Below are 13,604 nucleotides of genomic sequence, written 5' to 3'. Positions count from 1 at the left end.
CCCCAAAGTTAAATCTATGTCTTGTTCAAAAACATTGTTGGAGAACACACTGGCCTTTTTCAGATTCACCTTTTCATCCTCCTCTCATTCCTCTTGGTATTGAGAGAAAGAGAAAACTGAGAAAGAGTGAGGAGGCACAGCAGAAACTTAAGCCCAAAAAACTCTGTAACTCCTGAATATCTAACAAAAATCCACTGAAAAGCTATGGCAATAGGTAGGTTTGGAGTTCACAGCCTCTGTGTCTCAGCTCTTCATCAATAACACAAAGACAACACAAGCTGATTGATTAATGATTGGGTAACATATACAGGAGGAGAATAGAAAGAACCTAAAGAACCTATCAAGCTTTCTTATTAAGAGAGGAATAATTCTACTCAGTATTTAGACTGATGTCACACATGCATTTACAGAAAGAATTCCACAGATAAAATACTGAATGACAATCCAATTCCATCTGACTGAATGAGTCAAGGATCCAACGGGAGGAAGAGCTCCTAATTAAGGGGTGTGAGGGAAACACCAGTTTAATGACAAGCTTCATTCTCCTATTTCCCCATTTTCCATGTTTATATAAACTCAGAGGAACCTGAAGTTCAAGACCAAGTGCAAGCTCCTACATATGGGTCAGAGCAACCCAAAACACAAGTACAGGCCAGGTAAAGGATGGAATGAGAGCAGCTTTGAGGAGAAGAAGGACTTGGGTGTGCTGGGGGACAGGAAGCACAACACAACCCAGGCAATGTGCACTCCCAGCCCAGAAAGCCAAACACGTCCTGGGCTGCATTCAGAGCTGTGTGGGCAGCAGGGCAAAGGAGGGGACTCTGTTCCCTACTCTGCTCTGCTGACATCCCACCCCAGTGCTGTGTCCAGCCCTGGGGTCCCCAGCACAAGAAAGACATGGAGCAGGTCCAGAGGGGATCAGGAAAAGGACCAGAGGACAAGAGCAACTCTGCCATAAAGACAGGCTGAGAGAGCTGGGGTTGCTCAGCCTGGAGAAGAGAAGGCTCTGGGGAGACATTAAAGCACCTTCCAGTACATAAAGAGGACTTTGAAAAAAGCTGGAGAGGGACTTCTGACAAGGGCATGTAGAGACAGGACAAGAGGGATTGCTTTAAGCTGGAAGAGGGTGGATTTAGATGATGGGCCAGGAACAAAATCTTTACTGTGAAGGCGGTGAAGCACTCCAGCAGGTTGCCCAGAGTTGTGGATGTCACACTGCTGCAAGTGTTCAAGGCCAGGATGGATCACAGGATCCATCTGCTATCCCCCTAAATGGTTCTTAAATGATCAAAATGCTTATATAGGCCATGATTCATAATTTTTTCCCAAGGCTCCTTGCATCATTTGTTTTTCACCACACACAATTTTAAAGTAATTTCACTAAGCCATCTGACAATTCGGCTAAAAAATGAATAATGGACGCATTTTTAAAAATAAGCTTTTAGTTCTGTAGAGAAAATCACTCTGAAATACAAACCCCATGTCCTGATGAAATAATATGAAGAAAATTTTTCACTTCCATTTATCAAGAATCTGTACAAGAACAAGGCACCTCAAATATCAACCTCATATTTACAAATGCAGCAAGGCAAAGGAAAAACTCAATTGATTACATGCACCCTGTGACAAGTTGTTGTGTGTAATGCAGACACTTTCTTATTGACAGCTACAAAGTGTCTCCAAAGTATACCCCTAGCATCACCAATTCTGGGGAAACAGAACATCAGCTATTCACTAGAGACAAGACAACTCTCCTTGAAAGCAGACTACTAACACCTGACCAAACAGGCAAGTAGGAGCAAACTACAAAGATTTTAATATTTTCTTATTAAAAGAAAATCATCACAAAAACCATGAAAATAGCTTAAGAGAAAACAAACATTTTGGTAGCCTATGTGAGAAGCAAAGTTTTGTTATACCTATAGAAATGTATCCCCAAAGTAACTTCTTCACAATTCTTATCAAAAGAAAAATCATTGCAACTGAACTGTTTAAAAGTCAACATGGTTGTTCAGGCTTCTCCCCCCCCACTTCATTTCTGGAAGGAAGTTCTAAGACAAGAACTTAAATTGATGAAACACACTAGAGAAACTGATTATGTCAAATATATGGAATAAAGAATTCTAGTGGACAACTGCAATTTAGAACTTAAGTGACATACAATGACAAACTCATATTTAAAGCAATTTTGCTGTAAAACTGAAAGTAGAACTACAGGGTTAGTCTTCATTTTAAGCATGAACTACTACTTATTTATTGTATTTTCACACCCACAAAGAACTGCAGTGACTCATCAACACTGCAAAATCCTCAAAGTGTGTTTCAGGTGTAGCACAGTGTAAGCACATACTTGAGAGCACGAAGCAGGAGAGAGTTTGATCCTCTGCTCTCAACTGTTGAGTTACTCACTGCTGGCCTACACGAGTCCATAACCTGCACAACACCTCAGCCCTCAGGGTGATACCTGTACCTGGGGAAATGTGACACAAACAGTGCACTGAGTACCGGTACAATTCCATGTTCAGACAAAGATGGTTTCCTCAAGTACCATCTAAGGATCAACCAACACAGGGCAGTGGAACCTTCCAATTAAACTCTTATATTGGCTCTCACCTGCCAACAATGAAACTAAACTAACCATTGTCCTCCTCCAGCTGCCTCCAGGCAACATATGCGGGGTTCTACTGGTCCCAAATATTCATACCATTATCAGGAAAGTGACAGAAAATAAAAGGAACATTCACGACAGGATGAATTATCAAACTCTGCTTCATCTAGTCAAAAATCTCAGAATGGTGCAGATAGGTGGAAAATTCCAGCCATACACCTGCTAACCAGAGGCTGGGACTGATTGGGGTTTTTTCATGACACATTAGCTTACAGCAAGGCTTCACTACCTCACTGAATCACTGACATCTCACTGAACATCACTCAACTGATGGTTGCTGCATCCATTCAAAAAAAACAACAAAAAAACCAACTTCAGTTTTCCAATCCTATACATGGAAGGAAAGGGAAAAAAAGGCTTCTCAAATGGCACAAAGGGAATTCATGTTTTCAGCTGCATCTTCACTAGACATGTGACAAACTGTCAACCACAGGAACCCGGCTGAACTGCTACAAGAACACACACTGTAAGAATTTTCAGGCTGTGTTTCTGCCTAATTACCAAAACTATCACAAGGACATCCTGACACAGCAAGAGAACTGCAAAGCACTTCAGAAATCTGACATTATCACCTCACCTAAGAAAAAAAGTCAGTACATCATCCTAGAAAAAGTCCCAGTGCATGATTGTCTGCACATGTGTTTCTATATACACACACACCACTGCAAGTATTCAAGGGAAAGCACCTGGGATTTTAAGGTGCCACTGTGGTTAATAAAACACTGTCTGAAAGACAGGTCAACACACATGGAGAGCTGTGCAAAACTGGAACCTGAAACTGTAGAACCAGCCACTTGAGTTATATCTTCAACCTCCAGAGGATTTATGTCACAATTTAAGATTTTAAAAAGGAAATCCTCACAGCTAAAGGATTCAGGAAAACACATTAAAAGAAAACATCAGAAATTATCAAATCATTAATATTCTATTTCTAAATCAGAAATTCACAGAGTCTAAAATACAGTTTAAACTATAGTTTAATGTATAGTATAATGTTTTGGTTTATCAAAATTTCAGCATTGCATCAACATATTTACTTATAAATTAAGTTAAACAGATACGTCTTTCTCATTTAACTTTCAAATTCATGAACTTGTCCTGTTGAAATTTACTAAAAAACACATTGAAGTACTTTATTGCTAAAACGACAGAAAAACATAAACCATAAACAACTCAAGGCTAATTTACCAAGAACGTTTTGACAACAACATTCATTCCTATCTTATATTTAAAATGACACTTTTCTTCACCCCACTGTCAAATTTATTTCTGGACAAGAAAACTGAAGTTCCACCCACAGCCAACACAGGCCTGTCCCCACTATCCCACAGCACAGTGGCAGTGAGGACACCCTCCTCCAACCAAAAAAGCCTCTCTGGTAACAGAGAGATCATAACTGACACACATCACTACTGATTTTTCTTACTGAACACATTTCCAAACAATCTTTTTTTCCTTCTTTCACCATTTCATGTTGCTACAGCTAAGACAAACCAAACCTTTTCCTCTTCCCACGCCCAGTCCCACTGAAGCTCAAGAAAAGGTTAACCAGCAACTAAATTATTTAAGGACGGAACTCTGTGGAAATTGGAACATTTTTCTGTCATTCCATGTGCCATTTGACTGTTACAAAAAATTGCTACTTGTCTTAAAGGCTTTTCTAGGGATAATTTTCTATTACTTGAGTTTTGGGTATTTTACATGAAAGCTTAATGAAAAGACAGCCCTGAAATTCCCTCCACATACTTTTCATTACTTTGAAGCAGTCACTTGAACACTTCTGTTAAAAAAAGAAGTCTTCTGCAATTTGTAACAGAGAGGATATGAGGAAACTCATGCAACAAGGATGTCTTGCCTTCCACACAGTCTTGAATCCCAGCTTAAAACAGAATTTGGAAAAAAAGCACATCTCTAAGGAATGATGCAATGTGGAATTCCCCTCTTCTGAGTAAATCCACAGCTGAATGCTAACAACCAAACAGTAGGATTTGCTGAAACCTCCATGCAAAGAGATAAATGCAAGAAAATCACATTTTTCTCAGCAGTTACACGTGTAACAAAAACTAAGTCACTAAACAGGGTTACACAGTGGTTTTGTAGATCAAGGATGCTACAAATACAAGCTTCCCACAGTAACATTCCTGATAGTTACCCATAACCTCCAAAGCATCTTCAATCTGACATCAAGGAAATGGTTGATAATATCAGCCTTCAAAATATGCCTACACCTTAAATCTACATCCCATGGATCTCTTTCAGAGCTGTACTGACACAAAGTCAACCAAAAGCAAGTAATCATTCTCATAGTCAAGAGTAAATAATTCTTTAAGAAAATCATATTTCAACAATGTTCTTTTAAAAAGCAAGCTTGGGAACATACCTATATCCCAGAGGTTTTCATTTCAAGCATTATAATTTTTATTTGAAAACGTGTCAACCAAAAAGCCTTAATAACAAGCAGACTGAATTCAACTCTCAAATAAAATGAGTAACTAATGGCTTCTTATAAAACAAAGCAAATACTAGAAAATTCACAACACAAAATGCAGAAGAAACCAGTTGTGCTGTTAAGCTCCCTCAAGGAAAAAAAAATGAAAGAGAAGCAAAAAGTTTTAATACCAAGTCACAACTGGCTACTTTAAGACCTTACTTATTTTCCTCCTACCCTCTGCAGTGAGGACAGTTATTAACAGCTCTCCTGTAATGTCACCAACACCCCATTTTAAATTACTTCACCAACCCAGTCTACAGAACATGCTCAATGCACCAGTGGGATCAGGTGGGCTCTGCAATGGATCAGAAAGGCAGCAATTGACATTTGAGGGTGCAAGGTAGTGACAGAACAGTTTTCTGCCCTATCTACTGAAAACTCTAAACAAAATATCCAAATCCCCAAGTGCAGAGGACACCTCTGTTAACCATATTCTCAAGTCACGTTCTAGCCCTAAGCATAAGAGAAGCAGCCAATACAACATAACTGTTCTAAAAAGGGAACTCATAATGAATTGTGGCCTTCATAATAAGAGTGTGAGAACTTTCAGGTGTTCCTACATTAGTAAGAGAACAAAAAACTAGATTTAATACATGGAAAAAAGTAATTGTGTTTTTCTAACACAGAATCTGAAGTAGCTCCAACTTCCCAGACAGAAAGATTCAAGTCTCACTGCATGCAAGTATGTGCTAACAGAAGACCTTCTTGGCCTCTGCTCTGCACTATCAGAACCACGCTCAGTTATGTTAAAAAATAAAGGTAATGCTGTGTATTTAGAGATCACACATAACAAGTGTGGTATGAGACAGGTCCACAGGAACAGCACACAACGCTGCCAGCTTTGCAAAAGACAAGGACTACACTGAAAGACAGACACTACCAAGCTGCGTTCCCAAAACACACCCTGAAGTCCAGCTTTAAACTTGGAATTCTGATTTCAAACAGGGGTGATATGGACAATAAAACTGGGTGCAGCTATGCAGAGGGTGAAGAGAAGACACATCCACATAAAAAAATTAAGATACCTGCACAAGAGAATCCACATCCAGACTACTGTTAATGCTCACACTCAGCAAGCAACTGCACACAAAAGCATATTTACAACTTTTCAAATGAACACAAAGTCCAGCAAAGTTTCTTACATCTTCACTCTGGCCTCTGCAAGTGCTGGATAAGCAAGGCTCTTGTGATTACAAGAGAAAGAATTAAACTTAGTACTATAGTTTCAAGGGTTTTGCAGGGTTTGGATTGTCCTTAAAAAACATAAAATCCTGCTTTAAGTTTAAAACAGTGAGGGACACCTTTGATTCATTCATTTACTTCAGAAATGAGGCTATCCTGATCTGGATGTTTTCAAAATATACCTATTTTTTATCTCTTAGAATAGATTAAAACAGTGTTTCTTTTTAAAAATTGAGTAAATACATACACACACACATATCTATATATATATATATCTATATACACATATACAGATATATCTCTACACTCAGAGTACTTTCCATTCAAATATCCAAAATAAGTTCTGAACTTGTCCAAACCATAGCAGGAAGGGCAGAAATACTTTCCATGGAATTTAATATATTTTAAATACACACCTGACAGAAACAGAACTTCAAAGCCATTTAAAAATAAATTGTTCAAACTAATAAATAAATTAATTCCTATTCATTCTTACCCAAGGCTGCATTCATACTGGAAGGTCCTAAACTAATTTTAATTTCAAATATAAGATGTCTTGAAACAAAGGTATTACAGGTACCTTTATTTTCTCAGAAGTCTATTTAATTTTGCAAAATAGACACTAATAACTATTTTAGTTTATTTTGAGTCTCTCATCTATGAATTTCAGCATATTAATAAAATGCATAAACCTAAAAGTGTGCCTTTAGAACACAGAGTAGTTGCACTGGTCTGAGCACAAAGGCACCACAATGTGAGGAATAAAATGTTTATGTAAGGGTGACAATGTTCCACAGAGATGGAAAACAGTTTTGCTACCACTATCTTTATTGATTACCACCTCCAGATGTAGTCTTCCTGTCAATTCCATGGGCAGAGAAATTGCCACAAAGGCAAATCCTGCAAGACATGAAGCAGCAGCCAGGCAAGATTAAGACAGAAGCTTCCCAAAAGAAACACCCCGAAGAAAACTACACAAAAGCAAAGTACAAGACCCTCTGGAGAGGGAAAAGTTACTATGATACAATCTTACATTTATTTCTGGTTAACTCCCTCCCCGTAAACATGCTGATAATTTGAGTTTCTTCCACTGCAGCTTTATGATTATGTTTTTGGGTTTTGTACACAGCTATCATTAAGTATCACTGTTGTCTGGTGTATTGCAACAGAATAATCAATACACATATTCTATATGCCTCCCTGAAATTCTTGGTATCACTACCGTAGTTTGTTGGTTCAAAGAATAAACATTACTTCAACTCCAAGAATCAAAAGCATTGTTTTAGAAAACAAAACAAAACAAAAAGCCCAAACAAACCAACTCCCTCATGTATGACTTGGGTTTTGCTGAAATAAATATGCAACTTGATCAGCAATACTTTTGGTGGGGAGGCCTGACAATTTCTCAAGTAAAATATGAAAAAAGGAAATTCCCAAGTACAATATGAATAATAAAGTTAGCTGCCTACAGCTTTCAGCCACCCCTAACCCTTACTTACTAGGGACACAGTTTCTATTCCATAATCAATAAAGGTCAATCCCCCAAACAGCCATCAATAGCCCCTTCCTAAATGTAACAATTTTACCAGCCATTTGTCAGGCCTCTGAGAAGCTGCCAAAAAACCCAGGTTACGTGATCTGTCATAGCAAGTGTTGCCACAGTATGCTGAAGAACGCATAACAGTATCTCAATTCAACAACTTTTTAAAAAAATACAGGCCCCAGTTCTGCAAGTAGGTCAGCAAAAGCAGGCCTGGTGCTGGCTTTGAGCCTGCGACTTCAGAGGGTCTTTGGGCTGATACAAACGTCCAGTGATATGAACACAGCTGCAAAACTGCGAATATCAACCGAGTTGTACAGATAACATGAAAACAGCTGAGACAGACACAATATGTCTGCAGCGAGCCTGGGAGTCCTTTGAACATTTAATTAGAACAATTCTTTTCTGAAAGGTTCTTTTTTTCCTGTACAGCTGCGAGCTACTGCAAATCTCCAAAATACCTAACTGGACTTCTGAAGGAGCAAGCTGAAAATTAAATATGGCATCTTAAAAACTACCCCAACATTTTTGGATACCTCTAAAAGAAAAAAAAATCACTCAAGAACAAAATAAGTAATTTTCAAAAGGTATTCCCACTGTATACAAACAAAGCTGCACAAAGTGGGACAGCACATGTTAACACAGTGGTAACTAACACACAAAAACCCCAACAACCCATCCAACTGGTGAAATCCCGTTTTCTCGAGGACAATAACACTGAGTATCTGCGGCCAAACTACACGCAACTACCTCTGCCGTACACGTCGGGCAAGGGAAGAGGGCTGTCCTGCCTAAAATAAATCGCTACAGACAAGCCCTAAGACACAACTCCGAGGAGAAGCGGCGCGGTGAACTGCAGGAATTAGATGAAAAAGCCACGAACGTTTTTCGTACATGGAAGCCGGGGCGCTGGAAGCCGAGGCCAGAGGAGTGGCCTACGTGTTAACAGTGTTTACAGCGGGCGTGAACGAGCTGCTGCTGCTGGATTTCATTGAGACCGTCGGGAAAGCGCCTCGGCAGGGCCTGATTTCCAGGCGTCGCCCGGGCCTACGCGGCCCCAATCACTCCACCTCAGTAATGGCGTTCGGGGCGAAGGGAAGCGAGAACCAGGGGAGGCGATGCCGGTGCAGCGCTGCGGGGACGCACCGGGCCCTCCTCACCGGGGGGGTCCGGCCAGAGGGGCCCCGGAGAGGCGGCCAGAGCCCCCCGAGGGCGCCGGGCGCTCCCCCCCGCCGGCAGCCGGGGATGAGGAGCCGTCAGCCATTTTCCCTCGCCCTCCAAAACACGGCGGTGCGGGGCCGACACGCCGGGGCTCCGAGGGAGGCGCTGCCGCCGCCTCACGCCCCGCGGGTCCCGGGGAGCTCCGTCCTCGCCCCCAGCCGCGCCCCGGCCCGCGGAGCCCCATCCCCGGGGAGCACAAACAGCTGCCCGGCCCCGCCCGGGCACCGCTCCGCACTCACCCCCGCACCGCTTCCCCTCGTCCCGCGGCGGCTGCTGCGGCGGCCCGGAGCCCTCCTGGGCGCTGCCTCATGCCCGGCGGCTGGCGGGGCACGGTCTCATGCCAGGCCGCGGCTCTGAGGGGGCGGCTCCGCTTCCCCCGGTTCCCACTCGGCTGCGCTGCGGCGGGAAGCGGGAGGGCAAATCCGGCGCCGCTGCCCGCGCTCCGGGTGCCGGCCCTGAGCGCTTCTCTCTCTCTGGGGCGTTTTTCCTGCGTCACCAGCTGCTGCCCGGCGGCGGCGGCGGCGGCCCTGCCTGGGCTCGGGCTGGGGCTGGGCCGGGGCCTGCGCGCTCCGCTCCGCCCCGTCCGGGCACCGGGCGCACGCGGGGGGGGTGGGCGGACGCGCGCCCGGGGCTCGGCCGGGCGGGGGTGGCGGGGCCGGGCCGGGCGGCGGGAGCTCCGCGCTCAGGGCTCGGCGGTGCGGGGGAGGCAGCGCGGAGGGAGGCGGCAGTGGCGGCGGCTCCTCGCGCTCCCGGCGGCGGCGGCGCAGCCGCGTCTGGCGGGGCCCCGTGGGCAAGATGGCGGCGCCGGCAGCGCCTTCCGCACCCGGCCCAGCGCGGCGGCGGTTCGGCCACCCGAGCGCGGCGGTGACGCGCTGCCCGTGTGCCCGCCCGGGGCCGCCGCTCCCGGCCGGCCCCCCCTCGGTGTGTCGGTGTGCGGGGCGGCGGTGAGGGAAGGACGAGGGCTGTGGGACACACACAAACACACGCACGCACGCACGGCCAGCGGCGCGCGGGCGCGCGCGGGGCCTGCTTCGCGTCAGTTGGGCGAGCGCGCGCTCTCCATTGTGGCCCGCGCCGCGCCGCCGGGCGCGCGCCGGGGCCCGGATGGTGACGTCAGGGCGGTGACGATGGTGACGTCAGCGCGGCCGCCTCCCGCCGCGCTGGGGCCGGGAGGGGAGCGGGACGGGAGCGCGGGCGGCGCGGCGGCTCCGGCCCTCAGGGCCCGCAGAGCAGAGCTCGCACCTCGCTCCGGGTCACCGGCGCTTTCCGAAAGCTGGACAGAGCTTTTGTTCCTTCTTGCAGGCTCCCCGGGGCAGCGGTCGCAGCTCCGAGCCTGGCAGAGCTCAGGGACAAGGCGCTCAGGGCTCATGGGTGGCTCTCAGGGTGTCCTGCGCAGGGCCTGCAGTTGGAGTCCATGATCTCCACGGCTCCTTCCAACTCTGAATATTCTGTGATTTTTTTGATTCTTTTTCCTATGATGCGTCTGCATTTACATGGCCACAGTAGGAGATGGGTAGAACCCCACTCCATACCTGCTTTATATAGCGACCGAGAGGACTTCAAGCCTGGATTTAAACCCTGGGAAAGGATGCTTGGGGCAGGACAGAAGTTTGGCACATATGGCGAACTCGGACTTCAGGAATACCTGAAGTAGTGCTTAAAGTTTTATTAATTCCAAGATCAAAGTCTCATATTAGCAACATAGTTCAAGAATTTCGAACAGGAGGTGAAAGATACGGTATTGAGCTGAAAACACGGGAGGAAGTTAGGCTCCCCATGTTGGAGTTTGCTGGAGAGGCTCAGACCAACAACCTTAACTCTAGTGCAAAATATTTTATCTTTTGGACCACTCAGTGACAAAAAACTAAAATACAATTGCTCATTGCAGGAGATGAACAGCATTGGGTGGGTGTTTTTCAATAAAAAGCTGGAGCTCAAAATCAAGTGGTGATAAGTTCTGATGCTTCCTAATTTAGCAAAATTATTAGGTTTTTTGCTGATCATTAGATGGTATGTTTTGGGATGGAAATCTGAAGTATGTTGCTGTGTTAGCCACTCAGTAAACAAAACAAGGGATGCAGCTGCTTCATCACTGTACAAATGCAACAGTTTGTTTACTGAAGGAATAGCTGTATGTGCATTTTCTTCAGCAATAAAAATAAGCCATAACCATGATGAAAGTTTGCAAGTGTCTGTGTTTCGTGTTTGGGTTAGAAATACACGTAATCATATCAAAACAGCCATTTTATCTGTGTGATTGTGGTCTCCTTTTTTGTCCCTTATCAACTTTCAGCTTTTCCCCCTATTTCCCATTAATCCACTTTGTTTTCCAGGGAAAGCATTTAAAATAGCTGCACCTATAATGCTTGTACCTTCCTTTGCCACCACAGTATTCTCCCTCAAGCCCTTCACTGTTTATGATAACTTACAGAGGCATGGTGACACCTCAAACAATTGTAGTTGCTTATATTTTGACACTTAACTTTAAAAATAAACTGCTGTGTTTGTTGATGGTAATTTCTTTTATTGTTTAAACAGTCCCTTGTTTTAAAGACAGGCCAAATACTGTGTTCCTTCTGAGTACCATGGCTTTTTTTTGGCAGAGCCAAAGAGTGACACATCAGTGGATTTTTATAATGTGGGCAATTGTCCACCAAGAAATTGACTGTCAGGTCACATAAAAGTCAACAACAACAACAAAAAGATATGAACAGTAGTTGTGGAAACAATGGTGGTACAACTTGTGGCAAGAATTCCCTCTGGTGAAAAAGCATTTCTTCAGCCAAGAGCAAGAGTGGGAACTTTGATTATTTTAATTGAAGCCTTAGGCTTGGAAGAGATGAAGAACTGATTGCTCTTCAGCTCCCCAGGACCTTTGCTGGTACTTTTCAGGTTTTAGATTCTACTTGATGTACAATTTGCAGAAGCACAGCAATACCAGAGGAATTTTGCATGGGGAAAAAAACCAAAACTATTGTTTATAGCTGCCCTCCTGCCTGGTTTAAAGGTGTCTTCTGGAGTGCCTTGACAGCAGCAGCTTGAAGCTATGCTAATCAAAGGTCACAATAGGCTGAAGCACACAGCTATTTATGGCACCAAATAAAAGAAGGTACTGGGTCTGCAATAACCCTGTGTGGTTCCTGAACCAGCAATCTGCACATGGACTCCTGGCTGGGGAATTCTTCCTGCCCAGACAGGAATCTCTGCCTGCCCCTCTTTGCTCAGGCTTCTGAGAGCATTGCTGTGGCTCACCTTGTGCTACACTCTTCTGCCTCAATAGGTTCACACACCCCAACACTGCAAATAAATGTTACCAGTTTGTCTTTGTGCAGCAGCTGTGGAAACACAAGAATACAAGCGAGATAAATTGCTGATTAAAGAATACCCATGAGATGAAGACAGAAGTCAGTAGGAATTCACAAATCTGACTAAGTGCTCCAAATTCTGTGACAGAATTCTGGTTAATTCCCCGCTGTACACAACTGTTGGTATGATTAGAAATTGTTGATATGATTAGAAATGCTTTTATGACATCTTTAATTCAGTGTGAAAATGTGGGGAAGGGAAGCAGTTCCCTGAAGGCTTCCCCTGCTCCAGCACTGCAGCTAGCCCATCAAACAAAAAGTGAAACCAGTTGTGAACTAGCTGAAAAGGAAAACCAAAACATTCTGGTTATTACTCAGAATTTAGAAAATCTCTGTTAATGGGTGTGTTTATTCCCAGTCCTTAAACTCTGGTTGAGGCTGCACTGCTCCATGAGTAGACAAAAATGAAATTCACAACGCTGCTGATGCAGAGTAAAGCTGTGGAGTTTTGCAGTGGGGTAGCAAAAGGAGGAATAACAGATGGGAGAAAGCAGAATTTTTCCACAGACCCACAAAAGATCTTTTTTTTCTGGTTCAGCCCCTTGGATGCTGCATCACACACTGTTCACCAGCACTCAGAAAACAACAGGTTGTGTGACAGTACTTTACATATAAATTAGCATTCAAAATTAGGGAAAAAATCCCATGATAATGATGTATCTATAAGTTGTAAAAACTCTCCTGAAGTGATGCTCTATCTCTTTTTTGTTGCAAATAAAGGTTAAGTATAGACATTTCATTTTAGTTTCTCCTGAGGTGACTGCTTTAATTACCATTCCTCACATCAGTGTAAGACTTCTCTTCATAGTTGTCACTCACTTTCCATCTTTTAACTTCTGATTGTAAGAGATATTAACAGTGATGTTGGAATGGGCATAATGTCACTCTTAAAAGACTCATAGAAGCAGTTAAATCCAGTTTGTGCTCCATACTTACAGCTGCAAAAGAATGGTTGCTTAGGCAGAAATCATAGAAATTTTATAAGAAAAGGATTCTGTAGATTTTATAAGGAAAAGATTCTGTGGTCTCTCACGTTGAGGAAAGGATGTTATCTGATTAGGAACAATTCTTATGATAAGAGAAACATGGTGTGGCATTTTCCTGTTATTCATTTAGTTGTGCACTTATGGGTTAAAT

The 13,604-nt window shown here is 43.9% G+C and overlaps 1 protein-coding gene across 1 annotated transcript in view; it reads right to left on the bottom strand.

Moving 5' to 3' along the window:
• The window catches only part of USP9X (ubiquitin specific peptidase 9 X-linked), a 97,240-nt gene extending 87,689 nt beyond the window's left edge, over positions 1–9,551 (bottom strand). Inside the window, exon 1 of the mRNA XM_066545490.1 lies at positions 9,342–9,551. The gene's annotated coding sequence lies outside the window, so the exon portion shown is untranslated. The remainder of the gene's footprint in view (positions 1–9,341) is intronic.
• Between the last annotated feature and the right edge of the window lie 4,053 nt (positions 9,552–13,604).

Source organism: Molothrus aeneus, chromosome 2 (assembly GCF_037042795.1).
Source record: "Molothrus aeneus isolate 106 chromosome 2, BPBGC_Maene_1.0, whole genome shotgun sequence".
NCBI classification, from domain to species: domain Eukaryota; kingdom Metazoa; phylum Chordata; class Aves; order Passeriformes; family Icteridae; genus Molothrus; species Molothrus aeneus.
This window is presented reverse-complemented; position numbering and strand designations above follow the sequence as displayed.